The sequence below is a fragment of the Myxocyprinus asiaticus genome, chromosome 15, assembly GCF_019703515.2.
Source record: "Myxocyprinus asiaticus isolate MX2 ecotype Aquarium Trade chromosome 15, UBuf_Myxa_2, whole genome shotgun sequence".
Classification (NCBI taxonomy): Eukaryota; Metazoa; Chordata; class Actinopteri; order Cypriniformes; family Catostomidae; genus Myxocyprinus; species Myxocyprinus asiaticus.
The window spans coordinates 33,457,658-33,481,665 of NC_059358.1; the positions used below are offsets into that span (position 1 = coordinate 33,457,658).

The 24,008-nt window shown below is 37.5% G+C and overlaps 1 protein-coding gene across 2 annotated transcripts in view; it reads right to left on the minus strand.

The window, feature by feature from the left end:
* LOC127453034 (neurocalcin-delta A-like) overlaps window positions 1-24,008 on the minus strand; it is a 71,799-nt gene that overhangs the window by 19,516 nt on the left and 28,275 nt on the right. The window contains exon 1 of one of the 2 annotated variants that reach the window (XM_051719029.1): window positions 17,113-17,276. The exons of the other annotated variant lie outside the window; for it this stretch is intronic. The gene's annotated coding sequence lies outside the window, so the exon portion shown is untranslated. Of the gene's footprint in view, window positions 1-17,112; window positions 17,277-24,008 lie in introns of those variants that run through there. 2 annotated transcript variants of the gene reach the window in all.

Below are 24,008 nucleotides of genomic sequence, written 5' to 3' on the forward strand. Positions count from 1 at the left end.
GATATTATTTATAGAGAAGACAGTTAAAAGTTACAAGTTCAACTGTTGAGGAGAGAGAGGGAGAATGAAACAGGCGAGCAATTTAACATTATGAGCTCAAACGCATCTGCCACGGCTCTGATATGCGGACCATTTAAATGAGAATGTGTTGGACACTAGTCTATTATTGTAGTAACATGATGACACCAAACAACAAAATGAACCGTGACTGGTTGTTTACATGTCTCAGTCGCTTCACGTGCAAGCAGGCGATATTCTGTGACCTAAACAAACAAATCGGCCAAACTGGAAAATTTATCAGTGAACGTCGATAATTAAAAAGTCAGAATATCAGCCGATTTATCGGCCTCGACGATATATCGATCGACCACTAATCCAAACATGCAATTTTCTGTTGACGAGGATGGAACATAGCATTAAAACACTCTGACAGCTTTTCCTGCAGCAAAATTCAGAGGCAGCACTGGCTGGCTACTAAATCTACAGCACTAAACAATTTGATTTAAGAACGATAGACTTTTATGAGATGGTTCTTTTGAATCTACATTACTACTGACTACAAATGACTCTTATGAGCCAGTTCTGTTTTAGTGAATCAACAACATACAGCATGACCAGTGTGGTCCAATTACCGACTACAAATGACCCTTTTGAGCAGTCTCTTTTTAGTGAATCAAAAAACACTTATAAATCAATCAAAATGGTTACTGTATTAAGCCTACTGATGAGCAAGTAATGACTTTTGTAATGTCCAACTCAGAATGAAATAAGCACTGTTACTGTGTTAAGTAATGTTGTATTTAAGGCTTGTGAGATTTCAGTCAGACTGACTGGTTGTTAATAAGAATGTGTAGTAAATGTTACACTTGAGATTTGTTGTAATCGATGGAATTTTATAAAAGAATAAATCAATGAATTAAATATGTTATTCCATATTGTGTTTGTTTACAGATAAAATAAAGATGTTTATAGATAGAATAATTAACTATAAATGGTTTCTTTTTACTAGATAGAAAAAAATAAGATTGCATTTCTGCCTCTTTTCATGCCTTTTACAAGAATTTGTTACTTATTTGTTATACTGTACCTGCTATGTAGAAATCTGAAATGACCTTATTATTCAGCAAATGTACCTCAAAATAATCAGAATTTTATTTAGGCTTTATTTAGGATTTAGGTTATTTTATTCTCAGGAAAAAAAAGGATGTTCTTTTATATTAGCTTTGGAAAATACAGAATTAACCCCCTTGGGAAAACTCGGGCATTTGTTTGACTCATAATCTTTGTACTTTATGCCATTTAAACATTGAACAATGTGCAAGAACAAAAGATTAAAAGAGATAAAAGTGGACTGGACTCAAAGGAGTATGGACTCGGAATAACCAATTTGTTCTTTAACTATATATAACAGCAGACAAGACCCAAATTCCCCATTTAATCAATGTGTGTCTGCTCAGGAACCTGGCCATTCAGTCTAATGATAGAAGCCATTAGTGCTAAACACAGAACAACAACTCCAGGGCTTCTTGTTTGGTCTCAATGTTCTCATCTAAACTCTCCCATCTGATCGAGGACGAAGACTGAAACACTCAGTGAAAAAAAACAGAAGGAAAGCACAAGATGAGGTTTTCCAGCCCCACTTATTAGTTCTTTTTATATTTACTACCATGTACTGAGAAATGGTTTTGGGCTAAGAGGTGTCATGACTGACAGGCATGTTTTACGTATCCAACATTAACCCTCCTAATTAAATTGATCCTCAATTTAAACACAGAGGATCGACTGGGGCTTAATTACAATGCAGTAAGCAATGCTGTCTTCATGTACAATAATGAATATCTGTGACCTCTTGCCATGTTGCTATGGAAACAGACACTCCATGCAGCATTCATTAGCAGAGAGAAAACAATAAATCAATGAGACTACAGATGTTTGCATCTCTAGATGGAAAATTGGTGCTCCAAATGGGTTTCCTTATCCAATCTAGATTACAGCCATGCGGAGAGATGCGACTTATATGCAATGATAGTGTGCAAAGTAGTGCTTCAAATGAAAACTACTGAGTTTTAGGGCTGGGAATTGCCACAGACCTCCCTATTCAATATTTTTATTTAGGCAGTACACTAATGAAAGTAGTAGAGTTGACAATGGCCTTTTAATGCAGAATAATGCTCTAATCCACAATTGTCCACAAAAACCCAGTGTCATTAGGTAACTTTAAATTTGGACAGTAACTTTTAGAGGCCATGCATATTTTTAATTACACAAATGTGCAATTAGTGAATCTAGAGCGTTGTAAATTTAACCTTAGCCTCACACGTGCAATAGACTACAGAGAACAGAGCTGCACACATTCAGTAAAGCGCAGCAAGCAGCACATACAGACTATCTTTATTAAAATCGTAGATTAGGTTTGCCAATCACATTTCGTCATATCACAACTTAGATTTTATTTCCATTAAACGTTCAGCCCTAGAGTTAACCCCTTTTATATTTCCAATAAAGAAATTTTAATTGAACAACAATTAGAAGAACAATGCCTGACATGACATTTGTTAACAGGGTAAATATAAATATAAAAAGGGTAAATAATAGATATTCAAAAAAACAAATTGGCTAAATAACTACAACCTGTTACAATACAAAAATGTGTTGAATTTGAACACAATCAGCATTTTAATGGCTGCAGCAGTGGTGCACTCAAGGACAAAATGAAACTTCTCAAAGAGAAAACCGGTTTGTCTGGAACTTAGCACAAATTTAGCTTCCTATATCTATCTTTATATTAGCATATTAAGATAAACATGTAATTTTTTTTTTAATCAAATTAAAAATGGATTTTATATTTTAAAATAGTAAAGACAACTTAAAAATAGTTTCTCAAGAATTGCAGTTTGAGTTTGTTTTTCCACCTCTACTGAATTTCTTGCTTTAACTACCCATAGTTGCCTCTTACAGAAAAATAAGCGAACACCATTTCAATTGGCTCTCCAAAATCCTTGCTAAGCCAATGTTAAACCTCAACCCACCACTTTTACAGCAAAGCAGAACTGTAAAATCTTAGTTGCTATATAAATGTCATTGTGTTAGCCAAAAATAAAGATTGAGTTAGGATTTGTATGGTTGGGGTAGACAAAAACAGGCAAGTAGTCAAGTAGGGTGGATATGATGTCTTTTATTCCTCCCTTGAAGCAGTGTTTCATGGCCACAATCATTCATAATCGTCAACTTGAAAGCAGAGCTTCAAAACCATAAGGCCCTTGCTCTGTGTGGTAATTTGTTAATGGTGTATAAATGAATCTGATTAAGCTCTTGTTGAACAGCGTCTAATAAAGAGCTTGATCTCTGATGGCCACACTGCTGTTGCTTTACTCTTTTGCCATGTCGCACTGTTCCTTATGGAAACTTACACCAAAAGTGCAATTTTAAACTATGGAGAACTTGCAAATAATCCCCTTTTCCAACCTTCTGGAATATAGATTTTCCGATTAATCACGATCTTCATTTGAATGATCACGATATCGTTCTTAAAATTCCAAGATAAATCTTTTACTATGTGCTGCAGGCAACCAGATTTCTGCTGAGACTAAAAATGTCTGTAATTTGTCACTGGCTTGTAAATTTTCAGATTTCACTTACCAGTGATTGAGTAGTATAGTGGCACCGAGCACCGAAATCCATTTACTGTATGTTGAGAGTTTGGTTTGACTCGTTCTTGATGCACAAGTAGTTCCAGTCGGTTTTGATCACCATTCTATATAAATGCACCTGCTCAGCTGTCCTCCGTAATTACATTTTGAGAGTTTTATGCCTCTGTTTAAACTACTTTAACACACCCAAAGGGCTTGTAAGTAAAGTATGGTTTGACATTCAGCTATGTGTTTCACAGACGGAGAGAAATGGAAACCGGGACCTATCAAAAGCGTCTTTCGCCGTCCTGTAAGATGATTTGAACTGTAATACAATAAACATCTAATATTGCTTCTGATGCTTCTTGCAATCCCAGACTAACTCAATGATGTTGAGATCCAGGCTCTGTGGGGGCCATTACATCTGTTGTAGGGCTCCTTGTTCTATTCAATTCTCTTTGGGAATGTTGAAATCTAAAACTGATATTTCCTACTGATACAATAAAAGCAGAATATATAAAATAACAGATTTAAGGCAAATGTTTTTGTGAAAAATATAATGCGCCTATAAGAGTTTTGCACATTACTGTATATTCAGCTGTGCTGTGGGATGACATTTTTTCTATTTCTAAATCTTGAAAAAGTAATACCGCTGTTTACATGAGCTGTAGCCACACTAGCTGAATTTTCCAGTAATTTTCAGGTGTGAACTTCAGTAACAATCGCCAGCCAGTAGGTGAGAGATGGAGAGGGCATTAGTGTCTACCAGCGGGAGGTCATTAATCACTTGATCGTCGGGACTCCCTGCTGAGTTAATGGTTCCAACAACGGGAAAAAAGAAACCAACATGACAGAAATAAACTGTTCTGTTGTGTGGTTCTTGTGTTCTCTTCAAGTGACCAAGGAACTTTTTTACTAATTACCTTACAAGACATCAAGCTGATCTGAATGTTTTCATTTGCGATCGCACTCAGCAGCATATCAACACAAACGCTGATTGTAAATCATAGTGATTCTGTCACCAAGTGTTTTTCTACACTAAAATGACAGATGAAATCAGAAAGTGGAGGAACAACATTCTGTTTTTATTGAACGTATCTTCTTTACTCACTGAAAGCTGCATATGGACAAGAGACTTGCGTTCTACAGCAAGCCTCGAGGGGATACATGCACAAACACATACTTTTACAAGGTAAAGTTACTCCAAGATTTGCTTCTTAAATCACTCTTTTACAATTGTTTATGCTTACGACGTACTCCTGTTGTAATTTCGGCGAGCTCCACGTGACAGGGAATCAGAGAGAGAGAGAGAGAGAGAGAGAGAGAGAGCGAGCAGAGGTGAGTTGGTTTGTCACCACTCCACCATTCTTAATAAGCAAGTGTGTCATACCACTGACTGAAGAGAGCGAGATCTCAGCAAAACAGCCTGCATGTGTGACACCTTCGGCCAAAATAGAGATGCTTTGAGTCTGCTAGTGTGGCGCCGGCTTACAGTTATATTTTTCAAGTGACAACGCCTCATTTCGCCAAAGTCAAGCAGTGATTAAAAGGGAGAGCAGGGATAAAACACTTGTTGGTTGGGGGCCTTGGTAGCTCAGCGAGTAAAGACGCTAACTACCACACCTGGAGTCGCAAGTTCGAATCCAGGGCATACTGAGTGACTCCAGTCAGGTTTCCTAAGCAACCAATTGGCCTGGTTGCTAGGGTGGGTAGAGTCACGTTGGGTTAACCTCTTCGTGGTCGCTATAATGTGGTTTTCGCTCTCAGTGGGGCGGCATGTGGTGAGTTGTGCGTGGATGCCATGGAGAATAGCGTAAAGCCTCCACACGCGCTAGGTCTCCGCAGTAACACGCTCAAGCCATGTGATAAGATGCATGGATTGACGCTCTCGGACGTCGAGGCAACTGAGATTTGTCCTCAGCCACCCGCATTGAGGCGAGTCACTACGCCACCACGAGGACCTAGAGTGCACAGGGAATTGGGCATTCCAAATTGGGGAGAAATAAAAATAAATAAAAACTTGTTGGTTTTTGCTTATTTACTCAGACATGTCAGTTATCTGTACACGTGTCGATTATTCTTATAACGTTATCGAGTCGGACACAATTAAACTGTAAATGCACATAGGATGATGTTAAATCATAACAAACAGACTGTATAAGGTATGTCATAACTGTAACACATTTCAATAAATAAAAAGCACTATAATGTCAATGTACTGGTACAGTCCTAAATATCTGAAGTTTATATACAAATAAACAACAAAAAAACAAGTCAATAAACAACACTTCATAAGATTATGAAGCATAGACTTTATTCACACCTCCAGACTAGAATGTAAACATATTAGTCATATACTGTACATTAATATGCTCCAGTTGCTTTCTATGTATTCTTAATGAGTTAAAAGCAGCTCATACAGGTATACAGATGGGATCATCATAGATGTTTTGTAATGCTGTGACCAGATCAGACCAAATCAAAGCCATGAAAACAGTTGTAACCTCTGAACAAGAGATGTTTACTATGACATACAGGTAGGTGAGTGTCCTAGATACATTCACCAGTAACTACACTGGTATCTCAGATTTTATCTAACTTTTTAAATAATCTAAAGGAGTGTATTCAGTTGCAAATGTGGTATCGGTTGGGAAATAGTACTGGTATTGGTACATACTTCTGAAATGTTGGTACTGTGACAACACTAGCAGCCAGGCTCCTTGTTAAAACCGGCTGTGTGCAGTAAGGTTGTCACAATACCAAAATTTCAGTCTGTACCGATACCAGTAAAATTTCTCGACACCAATTTCAATACCACAGAAAGAAAATAGGTAATATACAATTTAACACATTCCTTTAGCCTATTACAATTTTAAATTTCAAAGGAAATAATTACTTAAAAACATTTTTTTTTAACGTTTCCTTCGTGTTTCTCAATTAAGAAAATATTGCTTCAAGTTTAAGTGGGATCCAATGAAATAGTGAAAGTTGTTTTTTCAATATTCTATTTGATTTTCTCCCAAAATCCAAGTTAAATGTTTTTTCCTGAATTCCATGTTTTAGTTTAATTCAATTTCATCATTAAAATTGTGTTTAATCAAATGGATCCAAACCTAAATCAAATGAAAATAGAACAATTACTTTTCAACATTCAAGCAAAAGTGCTTTAGTAAAGATCCTCACAACATAATCTAAAACATGACATTGGTCTTATTTTTGTCAAATAAAGTGCCCCACAACAGAATATCACATTATAAATTAAAACATTGATGAAAATGTATATTCAGTACAACAGCACTCTTGCTTTTGAGATATAGGTTAAACATAATAAAATATATTTTACTAAACACTAGTACTATATTACTGTCGCAATTTCTTAAATTTCAAGCGTCAAACTTTTTATTTTGACACAAAGGTTTTTCCCGGTTCTGTGTTTGTGATGGTAGTTTTCACACTTCCGGATAAGTTGGTTGCATGACCCAGTGTGATTACTGAAGTGCAAAATGCTGCGATTTAATTATATAAATGTATTGTTTGTAGGCGCTGCTCACATCACAGTATGTATTCTGTCATCTACTACAATAAGCACAGCTTGTGATGCTTATAAAATAGGGTTGTTTTCAATCACACATTCACTTTGCAGTGCGTAGTACATGTAGACTGTATACGTGTTTACTTAAATTGCATTCATTTGCAGTTTAATAATCACACTAGGACATTTTTAATTTGATTAATTGTCCATTTTAGTCCAAAAGGAGTCACAGAACACGTGCTCAAATAAACGTGTGAGCATTTGTAAGCAGCCATCTGTTAATCAGACAAATTAAGTTGGTGTTTGGTACTACCGGTACTGCTCCATCTTTTTTGTTTTAGTATCGACTTGGTACTGAAGTACCGGTACTTTTGACAACACTACTGGCTACATTTCCTTCCATGGATATTTATATAATTGATCAAGGCCAGTTTTTGAGTTTGAAGAAAAAAGAAAAAAAAAAGATTGAGGGACCACAATTTGAAAGGAGGGAACTGAAGCCAATGAACTGGCCTCAAGAATGACAAATAGAATAACAGACTGTTGTGTTGTTGTGCCAGCAAATAAACAATAGCACAGAAAAAAAAACAGAGAGAGGAGAGCCAAGGAAACAACAGAATGACTATTAACACTTCCAATAAACACAAACTCTGAAGGAACAGCAACACTGTCCTTTCCAAGTTTTCTGAGAGTGATATTTTTAAGAACAGCGATGCATTTGATGTGAGAAGTACCAGAGATACACCATTAAAAAGCTACAATTTTATCATAGAAATTAAAGGTTGGTTGCATAAACATAGCCATTAACTTTAGACTTCATCTAACAATTAGTCTGACTAGCTAAAGATGCCACAGAAAGGCGGTTGAATAACACAAACTCAGTTGTTTTTAGTAAGACAGTTTAATTGAACCCTATTCAGATGGCAATTATTTTACATGGGGACATGAGGTAATTCCAGCATTTACAGGAAGTAGTCAGTGATTTTATTGCCATCCAAATCCGAAATGTCTGTGTTTTTCCTCCCACCTCCCGTGAGAAAATTCCCAGCCAAATTACCTATTGTTTTTGACAAACACCAAGGTCGTGTGGTAATTTAATTACCATCTGAATCCACATCTCTGAGTTTATAATCCAAAAGATGTTGTGGAAATCCTTTTTGACCACTGCTAAGTGCCGTACCTTTGCACTGCGTGTGGTAACAGCTCTGGCGGTAATGGACAGTTGTGAAAGTTGGAGGATTGTGTAACAGAAATTTTTGAAATAATTCACAATAAGAAAATTACTTCGCCACTCCACCCCAGTGAGTGCGAACTCTTTAGTAGAAGAGAAAGAAAAACGAAAGCCAGATCACGTAAACTTTGGAAATGGTCCATTATAATGGCAGCAATGTAATAAAATTGTAATATATCACATTTTAAATGTAGAAACGATTACTAAAGGCATTTATACATAGGGCTTGCATGACTACTCGTTTATACGGGTCGAGTAGTCCCAGGAAAGTTGCTTATCTTATTTAAGTTTAATTTCCACCACCGCTTTCTAAACTCTGAGAGATAATTCCAAATGATGTCCGTCATTTTGATAGATAAAACATATTTTTACCATAGCTCCTCAAATCTTTACTGTCCTTGATATATGTGGCTTCTATATATCCTTGCATGCGCTTAGGAGTGAGCGTGCAAACGGCGCACCTGAGGTGATGCGGGTGACGAAACATTGTCCCTACAGTTTCTTGATTCGTTTAATTGCTCTCCACAAGTATTTTGGCTTGCACCGTATGTGAAAATGTACACTGTAAATGTCCGCAGTGCTTTGCAGCGTGGTTTCCTCATGCTTTAAAAAAAATATATTTTCACTTTAGCGTAATTCCAAACATATTTAAAACGCAAATACAGAGGACACAGTTTGTTCATTGATGATTTTTCCATATAACAAGCACAAAGTCTTGCTCGTCCCCTGTGATTTAATTGTCATCTGAATGCATGAGTTTGTATCACAGAGGAGCCATGAAAATGTACTTTTACAGATGCCACCCTAAGAAACAATTGCCGTCCGAATAGGGCTTAATTCCTATTGGATTGTGGGAAAAGACAGACACTGAACAGCTTAAAACAAATGGCTGACTGGAGGCTCAATACAGTTTTAATTCGCTGAAAATATTTGATTCTAATGAACAAATTTAGTGATTTTAACCCAAATAATAATAATAATAATAAAAAAAAAAATGTTTCCATCGTAGAAGTCAAAGTCTTCTAGAAAGTCTCAACTTGGGCCCCTTTCAGCACTCATCTGAAGCCCCCACTGGCTCAGCAGACAGTTTTTATTTTCCATGGCAACACAGAATGTAAACAAAAGTTAGCTTAGGGGTGTGCTGTCTTACATTTTGGTCTTAAAGGAGACCTATTATGCCCCTTTTTACAAGATGTAATATAAGTCTCAGGTGTCCCCAGAATGTGTCTGTGAAGTTTCAGCTCAAAATACCCCACGCATCATTTATTATACCATGTTGTAAATGCCTCTTTTTGGGTGGAATCAAAAACATGCTGTTTTCGTGTGTGTCTCTTTAAATGCAAATGAGCTGCTGCTCCCCGCCCCCTTTCCGGAAGAGGCAAACAAGTTATAAAGACATAGCTCTGGTCTCCGTGAATACAATCAGAGACAATGGTAACTTTAGCTGCATTAGCCGTGGAATCAGCTAACAAGCACATTCGGAAAGGCAATTTGCAAACATTCATAAAATATAAAGTGCAATACTTACATCTTCAGAATATTCACAAAGCAGTCCGGTGTAAAATGATCTGCACAAACATACGTGATTTTTGGTAAGTTTTGGGGCACATTTGCTTCAAAAACAAAACTTGCCTCTGCGTCTTCAGTGGCTCTGATGCCGGGAGTACATGAAGACTCTTATGTTCACAACAGAACACTTATGACGCTTACGAAGTTGAGACATTATTCTTCCCAATGTAGCTGCTTCAGCGTGGGAAAAAAATGGCGGACTGTGTGTCGATCACTCAGGGGAGGATCTATGATAATAGGGTGGAGTCTGTCACCAGTCGTGGGCGTGGCCTGCTCTAAAGTGCCGTCACTTTAGAGCGGATATGAAAACCAGTCATTTTGAGACACTGTTTTAGATTAAAAGAAATATAAGAAAGAGGAGTGGGTGGACTTTTAACATTGTAGGGTGGTTGTGTACACACACTGCTGACTCACATTTATGTTCAAACACCATGTAAAAGTGAATTTTGCATAATAGGTCCCCTTTAAATTAAGTCTTAAGTTTTTATGCAACTGACTGAAAAAGATAAGACAACTAACTAGTAAGCCTATAGTCTAAAATGTTTTATGCAACCGGCCCTAGTTTTTCTGTAGTTTATACCATCTTACAATTCAAAGAGTAAATATAGATATCTAGTCACAGGCTTAAAAGTTCTGCGCAATTTTTACATTCAAACATCCCTGCAAAAAACGCACACAAATTATGAGAAGTAAAAAGCAGTGTACAATGCACAAAAGCATAACAAAAGCATAACAGCTGTGTCCAGCTCTCAGCATGGTGGATATTTTCTGACATGAGGTGCCCTGCGGAGAATGGGCCTGACAGAAACAGGGCAAAAACTGACTCTTATTTGTTTCAAACTGAGACCAAATTCAAGTGTGATTCACACAGCTCTGTTTTTTCATCTGATATTCACTTCAGCCCAGAGTCTATAATGAAAAGGATGGAGCTGCACACACAGTCAAAGTAATGGTGAACAGTCAAAAGAGTTCATGATACCCATGCAGTTCTTTTACTTCATACTATATTACACTCCACCTTTAAAAATGTAATCTGACTCAAAGCAATTGTTTTGGCACTGAAAAAATGAAAATATATTTGAGGCACCATTTGGGGTTCCTCAGCTGCCACATGGGCAGAACCCTCTGAAGATCCACCAGACACCCTTTCATTTATCTGAGAAACTTTACATTTTTACAGTAAGTGGCTAAAAGTAAAGATAAATAACCAAAAACTTTTGATCAAGTAATTAAAACGGCAAACGTAACGCTGGTTTTTCATGTTTTGATTTAGCTACATGGTTTAACGCAAGAAAGAACCCCCTCATATGTAGGTACTTCGTTATGCAAACTAATAATTTAAAGCACAGATAAAAGCCTTTATCCACACTGGTGTTGCACTGAACATCATGCCACCTACAGATGTAGGCATCAATGCCTTTCCTATCATTTCACATTTTAAGAATGAACTATGAGCTTGTAACTAGTTTTTTTTAAAGAGTCTTTAACTGCCCTCATTTTAATTTCAGTTGAATAAGCAGCAACTTTTGAGTAGTAAGAGTTGCATAAGAATATTATTTCACAATGTGTAAGCAAAGGACAAAATTGGCCATATTTAAAACAGTAGAAATTCTTCATCAGTACATGTTGATGACAAAGCTCATCACAGTGCTTCCCCTTTCTTTTTTCGGATAAGCGCTTTTAAAGTGCGTAGCAAATAGATAGGTGCTACCTGACCCAAGCCATGTTGGGTTTCAGGCCAGATCCGATTCAGTTGTTCATGTGTAACTGTTCGAGTCGGGTTTGGGTTTGTAATAAATTAAAAATTAATTCCACATACTCGAGTCTTAATTTTAATGTAACATTCATCTCTTTATGCACATATGTAGACTAATGTCTAAAAGAAATAATTTAGCAAATATGAGAAAAAGTCATAATTGCATGATATAAATTCTCAAACACAAAAATAAATTTCTTATAATGAAAATAACATGTCACTTTGTAAGGAAACCATGTACCATGACTAGAATACATCAAAGCAGCAATAAGGTGTTCAAGAGCCACTGTTAGTGCTGAGGAGGGCTCATTATTGGCACAAATTCAAGCACTATTATATCTATATCAGTGTTGTATCTGCAGTGGCTTGTTTTTTGGGTGTCAAGCCATAGTGAGCAGTCAGAAGCCTCTGAGGCAGTGGCTCTATTGGCCCAATCCATATTCAATTCTTGGTCACAGGGTCTTGTTTATGGGCTGAATTCAGGCTAAATGCCCAAGCAGACCTCTCACTGCAAGCACTTTGGATGAAAAACACCTGCTGAATAGCAAGTAGCTATTTGGTTTTGAGTAAGGCTGCAGAATTAATTGAAAAAGTAAATTGAGATAAAAATTACAGCTGTCACAACTACAATAATTGTGAGAACTGTTAATTACAGCGTTCCATTTAGGTATACTCCAATTATGTGAAAACTGTCTATTTATGTAGGGATTTATTTTCCACAGTGGTTGCATTCACAGATATATTTGTGCTAAAAAGTTTGCATACCCTGGCAGAAATTGTGAAATTTTGGCATTGATTTTGAAAATATGACTGATCATAAAAAAATAATTAAAAAAATAAAATAAAAGTGTGTCTTTTATTTAAGGATAGTGATAATATGAAACCATTTATCATCACATAGTTGTTTGGCTCCTTTTTAAATCATAATGGTAACAGAAATCACACAAATGGCCCTGATCAAAAGTTTACATACCCTTGAATGTTTGGCCTTGTTACAGACACACAAGGTGACACACACAGGTTTCAATGGCAATTAAAAGTGAGTCAATGAGTTTGTTAGCTCTCACGTGGATGCACTGAGCAGGCTAGATACTGAACCATGGGGAGCAGAAAAAAACTGTCAAAAGACCTGTGTAATACGGTAATGGAACTTTATAAAGATGGAAAAGGATATAAAAAGATATCCAAAGCCTTGAAAATGCCAGTCAGTACTGTTTAATCACTTATTAAAAAATGGAAAATTCGGGGATCTCTTGATACCAAGCCAAGGTCAGGTAGACCAAGAAAGATTTCAGCCACAACTGCCAGAAGAATTGTTCGGGATACAAAGAAAAACCCACAGGTAACCTCAGGAGAAATACAGGCTGCTCTGGAAAAAGATGGTGTGGTTGTTTCAAGGAGCACAATATGACGATACTTGAACAAAAATGAGCTGCGTGGTCGAGTTGCCAGAAAGAAGCCTTTACTGCGCCAATGCCACAAAAAAGCCTGGTTACAATATGCCTGACAAAACCTTGACACGCCTCACAGCTTCTGGCATACTGTAATTTGGAGTGATGAGACCAAAATAGAGCTTTATGGTCACAACCATATGTGCTATGTTTGGAGAGGGGTCAACAAGGCCTATAGTGAAAAGAATACCATCCCCACTGTGAAGCATGGGGGGGGGGGGGTGGTTGAGCTCTAAAGGCACGGGGAATCTTGTGAAAATTGATGGCAAGATGAATGCAGCATGTTATCAGAAAATACTGGCAAACAATTTGCATTCTTCTGCAAGAAGACATTCTTCTGCTTTCCAGCACGACAATGACCCTAAGCACAAGGCCAAGTTGACCCTCCAGTGGTTACAGCAGAAAAAGGTGAAGGTTCTGGAGTGGCCATCACAGTCTCTTGACCTTAATATCATCGAGCCACTCTGGGAAGATCTCACACATGCGGTTCATGCAAGACGACAAAAGACTTTGCATGACCTGGAGGCATTTTGCCAAGAAGAATGGGCAGCTATACCACCTGCAAGAATTTGGGGCCTCATAGCCAACTATTATAAAGGACTGCACGCTGTCATTGATGCTAAAGGGGGCAATACACAGTATTAAGAACTAAGGGTATGCAGACTTTTGAACAGGGGTCATTTCATTTTTTTCTTTGTTGCCATGTTTTGTTTTATGATTGTGCCATTCTGTTATAACCTACAGTTGAATATGAATCCCATAAGAAATAAAAGAAATGTGTTTTGCCTGCTCACTCATGTTTTCCTTAAAATGCTACATATATTACCAATTCTCCAAGGGTATGCAAACTTTTGAGCACAACTGTATGTCCATTGTGCGCGTGTATGCAATGGCGACAGAGTTAGTCTATAGCCCTAACAAGCAGTCCCAATGAGCGAGTTTTAAGCAGTCTAATGCACAGAGATAAAATGGGATGGGAGCATTCTAGTACTGTCAGGTTACTTTGCATGTCACTTATAGAAAATTGTAATAACAGTTTTGTTTTTCATGCCGCTAGGAGGACTAATGTGAAGCTGACCATGTTGATTTACTGATGTAAAACATAAATGCATAGAGCAGCAATAAATGAATATATGAATTTTGTTCATAAATAATATACCATGTTTCCTATGCAAAATGTGTATTTTAAATGTAATTCTAGTAATCAAAATAAATTATTGGGGTAACAATATCAGGGTAAATAACAGACAATTATAATTTTTCTTTTTATATCATAATTGTGCAGCCATAGTTTTGAGCACTTCACATAAATGCTGTGGACACTCAAAGTAAGAAATAATACAAATATTATATCAATACGAGCTTATCAGGCTGGTTATAATGGTTAAGAAAATTATGTAAAAATGCTTAAGGGACTGATAATGGACAAAATCATGTTCATTTGGAACTCTATGTCTTTAAGCGGTTTAATAGATATACACAACACACAAGCACCACCTACACACTGGCATAACCCACATGCAGACAGACGCTGTAATAACAGACAAGCCTGATAACACACAATAGCATTGGTTGTGACGAGGATAATCTCCTCCCACACACGTGGGCCATGCAGAACAAGCTGCCAGCAGTGTCTCTCATCCACACTGCCAGCAGGCCTCCAATGCAGTAGTGTGTTTGTCTTTGGTACTATGCGTTTCTGAAATACCAGTAAGCCCTGTGAGCATGCGTGTGCATGAGTGAATATAGGAATTACTGCCATAGCGCTACAGGGACCTACTAACATCTAACAAATAAAATGTCTCGCAGCAGGAGTCCAGCCTGTCATCATGTAACTTCAGGTCTGTCCCTCAGATAGTCCTTTATAGTTGCCACACATTGAGCCTTATTCATGAAGGTGAATCATTGTAAAACCATGAATTCAATGGGACAATTTATGCAAGAATGAATTCATGAACACACACTGGTCAAGAAGCGCAGAACATTTCAAAACAGTAAACTGAATCACCATACAGATAAAAGTTACACACAAATGTTTAAGCAGTTCTACAAGAATGAACAAAAGTGAAGTTGATGAATCTGCAGGTTGGTGTATTAAGAGAGAGAGAAAAAAGTAACTTCTAGCCTAAGCTAACCTCAATAATGTATGTCCCTTGATAATGCTTAAGGTCAAATTTAATGTAATTTAATTTACCTGTAATTGAAAAATGTGTTAGCTGGGTGCTGCCAACTGTGTGTATATGTTCATAGAAAACAATGCATTTGTATTTTAGGATGCTGGGTGTCTTCCTCTAGACATGTCTGGTGTGCAAGACCCTTTACAAGCAAATTTGTTCTGCTCATGTTTCATGAAAAATATCTAAAAGACTAAAAATATAATTTGATTTCTGAAGGTTAAATTAGCTATTGAGATGGGTCACTGGTATACTTATGCATGGGAGAAATCATAACACTGAATATGTCAGTTAAACGATCGCTTGTCAGTGTATTAAAAAGTGTGTGAAAAACAGTGTTTTTTAGTGTGATCTGAACTAAAGCAACACAATTTGATACTGTTGCTGTTGCTTGTAATTTTGACAAAGATTTTGGTCTTTTCCCATCCAAGATAGGAGCTGTACTTTTATTCATAGAAAATAGCCTGGAGTTGGGAAGACGCATTCACATTTAACTTCGTATGGTCAAATACAGTCGATGGGAATCCACGCGATGGACTTTCAGTGGTGAAGAATTTGCCCTCGCGGATTTCAAGTTTGGAGGACTTTGACAGGCGACTTCACCATGTTAACCAAAAGGAAGTTGCTTGGTTTGGCAAAGACCTCTATGTGAGTGGTGCTTCATACACAGCTACAATATTCTCAATGGACAAGGATATCATTTTAGTGGTGAGTTTCTTTTTAACTTCATTCTCAGCATAAAGTGTAGCACTAAAAAGAGGCTGCTTGGCAAATAGTTTTTTGCTGGTTTCACACACGAAAAACTTCCACGTGCTGAATTTCGCCATGCAAAGTTAAATGTGACTGTGCCTTTACAAACATGGCTGCCAAATGATCTGGCTTGCCTTAAAGGGACTTTAGCAATAAATCACCAGATATACGGGGGGTAGGGGGATTTGGGGCTATTTTGGTGTTCCGCATTAAGGTACCGTAAGGCCCTGGGGCTTACCCATCCACTAGGCCCTACCAGCTCTCTGACTGCGAACGCTGACGGGAGTCAACTCCCCTCCGAGAGTTGGGGGCCTCGGGGCTTCAGCCCAGGTAAGCCTGTGCGTTAATGCGGCCCTGCTGGTATTCAGTGAAAGTGCATCTCCTCTGAGACAGCATTCTTAATACACACACACACACACACACACACACACACACACATGCTTTCCCACATGCAGGAGTTAAGTAAGGAGTGAACATGTGGGGGAAGGTGTAAATGAAAAGTTGGAGAAAGAGGAGAGTAAAAATGTGAAGAGATTAAGCCACAAGTTCCCTCATCTCCCCTTCATTCCCATGAGGATGGGGCTGTTTCCACTTTGACAATATGATGCATAATTTATGTGTAGGCATAGTGGACTATCTCCCTCCAATTTAATCACATTCAAACTGCAAAAACAAATCTATTTGGAGATGGCAAATATCTGAAAATAGCAGAGGCTGATTCCATCTTCTTAATCGCCAGCTTCTTATTCAGTAAAGTAGGGGAGTAAATCAAGTGAAAGATCCAAAGGGAACACAATTAACTGCATCCTCTCTCCTATTTTAGGTTCGCCACTCTCTAACAGCAGAATGGGGGAGCAAGAAAGAGATAGAGCTTGCAACAGCTGTGCACTAATAATCACACTGACATTTCTCTTCTGGCCAAGCCAATTCTTCCATCATATACACACTTGTATATAAATTGAAGAGCCCCAGATGCACAGTCAAAAATCCTCATTCCATCAAAAAAGGAATAAGACTTACCTCTTTCTTGTTTATTTTATTTCCCCTGCAAACTGCTTCCTTCAATAGTCCATAACCTGGCTCTTTTTACCCGATGCTAATAACAGTGGTAACAGACAGCGAGCAGAGACTAAGACCAGCCGTGTTAACTCAACAAGTCCTCAAGATTCTTCGAAGCTCTAAGCAGCCAAGAGTGGACCAAACTCTAGCAGCATCTCTCCCCTGGTGACGTCAACAGCCAGTCACGTGACTGCATAAAAAGCAGAAACGAGCTAGTGTTTCCCTGGCAACAGGCAGACAGTTCTGTAGTGATTTCAATAGGTCATCTGTCAGAGGATGCACTGAAAGAGACTCTTTACCAAACCATGCTCTAATCTTCTGCCAAAATGAGTGAGAGAGAGATGAAAAGCTTCACTGTAGAAAGGAAACTGTGTGCGCAGTGAAAAGAAACTGTCAAGATAATGCAAAAAGCGAATGCATACAAACCAGCAGATTAGTGTAATGCGCTGTATAGAGAAGTGTTTAATCTGAGGTATGAATAGGAGTGCTGTGGTTAAGCTTTCACCTGTATCAGACAGTCTTCTCTAAATAATGACAGGAACAGAGGCAGCATGGTGCTGAGTCAATGGTTCCCATGAGACTTCAGCCCCAGATTATAAACATTCTTTGGTAATCAGAACTACAGAGGAAGGCAGAACATAAACAGCGCCCAGCATTATGATGTCAACATTACACTCAAACTCCCACAGTGTTATCAAATTGCCTGAGAACTAAAACATTTTGCTCTTGTGTGATGCCATGCCACTTGGTATGTTATCAAATGTCTTAACTGAAAGCAAGCTATTTATGATTACCATCCAGCTCAAAATCTGTATAAAATATTAAACATAATAGCACACTTTAAAGTCCAGGATATCCGTTAAAGGTGCGGTGTAATTTTTCTCACTTTCAGAAGCACAAAGCAGAATTGCACTGGAATGCATTACTTATAGCTGTCCCATAGGGCCTTATGGTTTCCTCGGTGTGGAAAACGCGAACGGAATCGCAGAATCCAGTCATAAAATCAGAATTAACTATAAAACATGCAATTTTACGAAATTTTACATATTTGGGATAAAATTAATGTATAAATGCACAATTAATCCAATTTAAATTGTCATATCTCCTAGTGTTATGATCAAACCACAAAAGGCTGAGATTTAAATAAACAAATATGGTCTGCATGAGCTGCACACTTAATAGAAGACCAGCAGAAGACCATGTCGGGTTCCACTTCTGTCAGCCAAGAACAGAAAGCTGAGACAGTTAAAGACTGTAAAAACATAGCCTGGTTTGATGAATCCCGATTTCTGCTGAGGTACACAGATGAAGGCTCACTACAGCCTCAGCTTTCTGTTCTTGGCTGACAGAAGTGGAACCTGGCGTGGGCTTCTCTAAGGCTGGGCGATATGGCTTCAAAAACTGTATCTCGATATTTTTCAGCCTATTGACGATATTCAATATATATCTTGATAATTATGTATTTGCTCTGAAATGGCTCAAATTTCATGTGATCTACTCTAAAAGTGGTAAAAACCTGCATGAGTCCCGCAAGTGCACAGAACAGCCTGTCATCCATTCTGAAGCGCACACAGACCATGTTTTTCTGTCTTTTATTGCAGCCCATTGCAATTTTTAATTATCATATTGCCATTTTGGTGTTATTTTGATTATTTATGCTGCCCAGAAGGATAGTAAAATTAGTCTACTGATGCGCTTTTTGTGAAACTTAATGGCCAAATAAAAAGCACATTAAAATCACTGGGATATTCATGATATTGTTTAATTTTATATCATCAGCCAAATTATCGCGAACATATCGTGAATATTTGATATATTGCCCAGCCCTATTCTTCTGCTGTTGTAGCCCATTCACCTCAAGGTTCGACATGTTGTGCATTCCGAGATGATTTTCTTCTCACTACAATTGTACAGAGCGGTTATCTGAGTTACCATAGCCTTTGTCAGTTCGAACCAGTCTGGCCATTCTCTGTTGACCTCTCTCATCAACAAGGTGTTTCTGTCCACAGAACTGCCCCTCTGGATATTTTTTGTTTTTTGGCACCATTCTGAGTCAATTCTAGAGACTGTTGTGTGTGAAAATCCCAAGAGATCAGCAGTTACAGAAATACTCAAACAAGCCCATCTGGCACCAACAATCATGCCACGGTCATCAGTGCAATCACATTTTTTAACCCATTCTGATGGTTGATGTTAACATTAACTGAAGCTTCTTATGCATTACACTGTTGCCACATTATCGGCTGATTAGATAAATCACATGAATAAGTAGGTGTACAGGTGTACCTAATAAAGTACTCACTGAGTGTATATTTGTATCTAAATCTTTTGCAATATAATTAAAATGTATTGTTTTTATACCTATAATCAACAGCTTTAAAATCAATTGTTTTGTATTTTTCCATTTGTTTTTAATTTTATTACATCATTCACAATGCTTCATGGGATTGTAGTTCATTCCTCATTAAAGATGTTAAGTATGCAGTCTTTTTATGCTTCAAATCAAAGTTTATGATATTGTGATTCACCTCAGATCTGGTTTGTTTGGTTCATGGGTTAGAACTCTTTTGAAGGGTTTTCTGAAATCCCTTTGGAAAAATCCAGAACCAAGACAGCTAAAAAAGTGGAACGGCACTGTTGCGCTCTATACTTTTTTCCCTCCTTTCATCGTTCTGGGGTGAAACCCAATTAAGTTTCAGCGTTGCAAATAGGTTGTTAGCAGTTGTTTAGTTACACTTTCAAAATTACCTTATTAAAATATAGGCCCCATATTTGTCTATTTTTGTCTCCAAAACCAAGGTTCTGAAAGCTGCACTGACCAGGGAGCCCATGGGGCGAGCCCTGGTCTCAGGATTCCTTCACGGACAGTGGAAAGAGAAGCACTGGGGTCTCTGGGTCACCATTTCAGATTGAACGCGCCCACTCTTCAGCCCAAAAGCATGGAAAAAATCTGCTTCCATGCATGGGCTCTAATTTGAATACCATCTGGTAGCTAGTTGAAGAGCTTGCCTCTAAAATGAGGCAAGAAGGGATGACAACAGAGAAAGGGCAAGGTCAGGAAACAAGAGCACCACAGGGGGCGAGCTTTGTCACACAGAGAGAAGGAGAGCATTCCCCAAAGTGTTTATGGTTAAGAGTAGGGGGGAGAGAATGCTTGAGAGAAAGATGGATGTTTGTTGAAGACCGTACAAGAACAAATGATTTGCTAAATGAATGAGGACAGGGCTCAACTGCTTGGTGTGAGCAAAATAAAAGGAACTTGTTTTGAGTGGGGTGGACTATCTGACAGTGAGTGTAAATTTATACTTAAAATCTGTCAGAGAAAGCTTCTCTTTTCTGTCTTTTCTCATGAGTGAGAGGGTGCTCTCTGAGAAAAATGCACTTTTTGATGCAACTTTCTTTTAGAAATGACAAATTTCACATTCTACCACTTCATATGCCTTGAAATTGCATTTTTAATAATGATACAAGCTGTTGTCACTATTGGAAATTTCATACATTTATTGACAAAATATTTAGTAGGTTGAAACCAAATAATGATCATAGAATTACACAACAATTATTTAATAATTATATTTAAAAAATAAATAATTTAGGTGCTAGTATATCAAAACTATTATGCAAAAAAAAAAAAAAAAAAAAGTACAGCTGCATAAATGTTACAAGACCATATTTGTTAAATTCTTTAATATTTATAGTCTCTTCTGAAGTTAAAATAATATTAATCTCTTTAACCGGCAGCAGTTCCGAGCAAGTGTTTACTACTGAATGAACGCAGCGCACATTAATGAGAGAGAAGCAGTTCTTTTAACCTCATCTGAGAAATGTGTTATTAGAATTAAATTTTCTATTTACCTTTTTGATCACCAAATGACTGCAAATAACTGAAGGGATATTAAAAGACACATGAAATTAAAATGGAGTGTGTGGCTCTCGTCTTTGGACACACAATACATGGAACAAAGCAAAAGAAAACTTTGACTAGCATAATAAATACTGACTTTAACTCGAACTGAAATCTTCACGCTCTCGAGTTTTGCAACACATTTACCTTCTAACAGACGTCCAACAGATGCTTTATGCAGAGTTTACACTACACGATTTTAGGCCCGATTTTCACTTGCTGACAATTTTGTGGAGATCGCCGACAAAAGCCTGAAATCATAGGCAAATCGGAGCTCGCTCCCGTGAGCGACGAACGCAATGTATGAATTATCTGATATTCTGAGAGAATCGCTGACGCGTCGACGATGTCAGCGAGATATCTAGAATATTAAATATCTGGACCTGTCTGCGATTCCAAATCGCGCAATGTGAAATGTGTTTTTACTGAATACAACTGCAGCGTTGACCTACAGCCAATGAGAGAGCAAGAAACGGGGCACGGGAAGTTTCAGTAGGAGGAGTCCTGATGAACCTGCAACAGAACATCAACTAGCATGGCTGCAGTATCAAGAAAGTCTCATTGGACTGAAGAAATGGAGGAAAAATTAGTGGAACATTGGCAGGAGCACCAGTGCCTATTTGATGTTTCCTCTGAACAGTACCACAACCGGGTGGAGAAAAAGAAGAGTTGGAGAGATATTGCCAATTCTCTTGGACAGTCAGGTAAGCAAATAGGTAGATTTTTCAGTAGGAGTTACTTTTTCATATTGTAACCAATAAAATATATGATGCCTTTAGGCGATTAAAAACATACACATTATATTCTGATAATTCTAATAACTGACATATTTAAGTCACATAGCGTGAAATTTAGTTGCATTTGCGAGTGATTAACTCACAAAAGGGGGTTGTTTAATGTACAATGATCATAATGCAAGGCAAGCATGTCACAGATAAATACCCCCTTTCATCAGAATATAGTGTCAGATTTGGCTGTTGGAATAGATTAAGTATTTTAAATGGGTGGCATAAACACAGTGTTTTTTGACTGTTTTCTAAGGCTCTCTTAAAGGTGATGCAAGCTATTTTTTCATGGAAAAGAATGCAAAAATTTTTCTTACTCCCAAAAAGATATTAATAAATGTCCTGAGATATCCCACCAGTCTCTGTGACAGCTGTAGACTTTGTAAACAGCAAACAAAAATGTGACCGCAGACACTGACGCTTTTGACCTGTCAATCATTTTGTCCGTTCTCATTTGAAGCGGATCACTGAGGCTATGATTCATGTCATTCAATGTTTGTCAGTTGAGGACACTATTGTGCCTCTGTTTAATTTGACAGCCACAGGAACAAAATCTCTCAAAATTATCTTTGGAGGGCGGGTTTTGGACTGAGGGGGTGTGGCTAATTCAACAGCTCAGTCACGTGAAAGCTTCAGGACGCTTAAATAAAAAAAAAAAAAATAAAAAATAAAAAAAAGCCACTTACAGCACCTTTAATATTTTAACTCCAAAATTAAAATTCACATTTTAAAAACATCCCTAGCAGGGTTGCTCCGATACCTACATTTTGGCTTCGGTACGATACCAGCCCTGGTACCGCAGTATTGACACTAAATCAATACTATAATCAACGAATAAAAAGCCTCATATTTTTGATGAAATTACACAGAAAATGACTTGATTAAAAGAACTGCATAAACCTCACAGACACAAATGATGTGTTTTCCCTTTTTACTTTTCTGGATTCCATGTTAAATTTTATAATTAAATGTTATGATCAACTGGTGTTTAATCAAATCTATAAGTAAGCTTTAAACTTTTTCAAGAAAATGTCAGTTTTATTTTTTGTAAAATAAAATGCTGCACAACAGAGCTGCACAGTATTAATGAAAACATTAATTAAAAACCAAAATCTGATTACCTGTGGCACAAGGCTGCTATGGTTGAATCACAACATGCTGATAAAACACTTGCATTTGTGCTATTGCTTACAAATAATAATAATAAAACAACAATTTAATATTATATAATTGTTATTATGAGTATTATTGCTACTTTTTGAATATAAAATTTTTATACAGTAGTTATATTTTTCTGTCTTTAATTTCACGCATCCAGTTGAATAAAGCTTTTATTTTAGTGGGACTTTTATTTTGACAAACCTTTGAGTTCTTCCTGTTTTTACGGGTTAGTTATATCAAGCTTCCCATTAATGCTGGGATACTCCCGTCAGGACTCTCGAGCTGAAATCTCCGAGCTGCACTGGAGGAGTTCATTTAAGTGTTAACAGCCTTTTATACTCTTAACACACTGCATGAAAATTAAGTGTGTGTTGAGTTTGTGTGTGTGTGTGTGTGTGTGTGTGTGTGTGTGTGTGTGAAGCAGATGACAGAGCAGAGTGGCACGTTTTGTACATTCTGTAGCATGCAGCATGCAGCTCATTTGAACTAGATTTTAGGAAGAAGAAAAACATTCAAACCCAATACATTTGGTTATAATACATTCTTTGACTGGACTTTCAATCCTGAATCACACTAAAAATTAAGGATGTAGATGACTCTTACATTTGCTTGTCAAGATAACCCAAGAATGTGAGTCTGAATTGCAGCTGTAATGTCAAGGATAAGGCAGCCGCAAAGATACAGCGACACTAACAGAATTAAAGAGCAGAACTACTGCACACCACACACTCCAGCACTAAATAATGCTTTGAATTATGTAAGATTACAGTGAGAGTTTAGATTAAGGAGAGGCTGAGATACTGAGAAATCCGAGAGAGCAAAGTAACAACTGATACAATGAGAGTATGGCAAGTCTTAATGCAATCGTTTAGCTTTACCATCTATTTCGCCCTTTTCAAATGTTCTTAAAAGCAAAGCAATCTAGAGAATTTTCTAAAGCCCTGTCATACACAAACTTTGATTTCCAGGAACTGGCATACTTGTCTGCAGTATGTACATACCTCAAG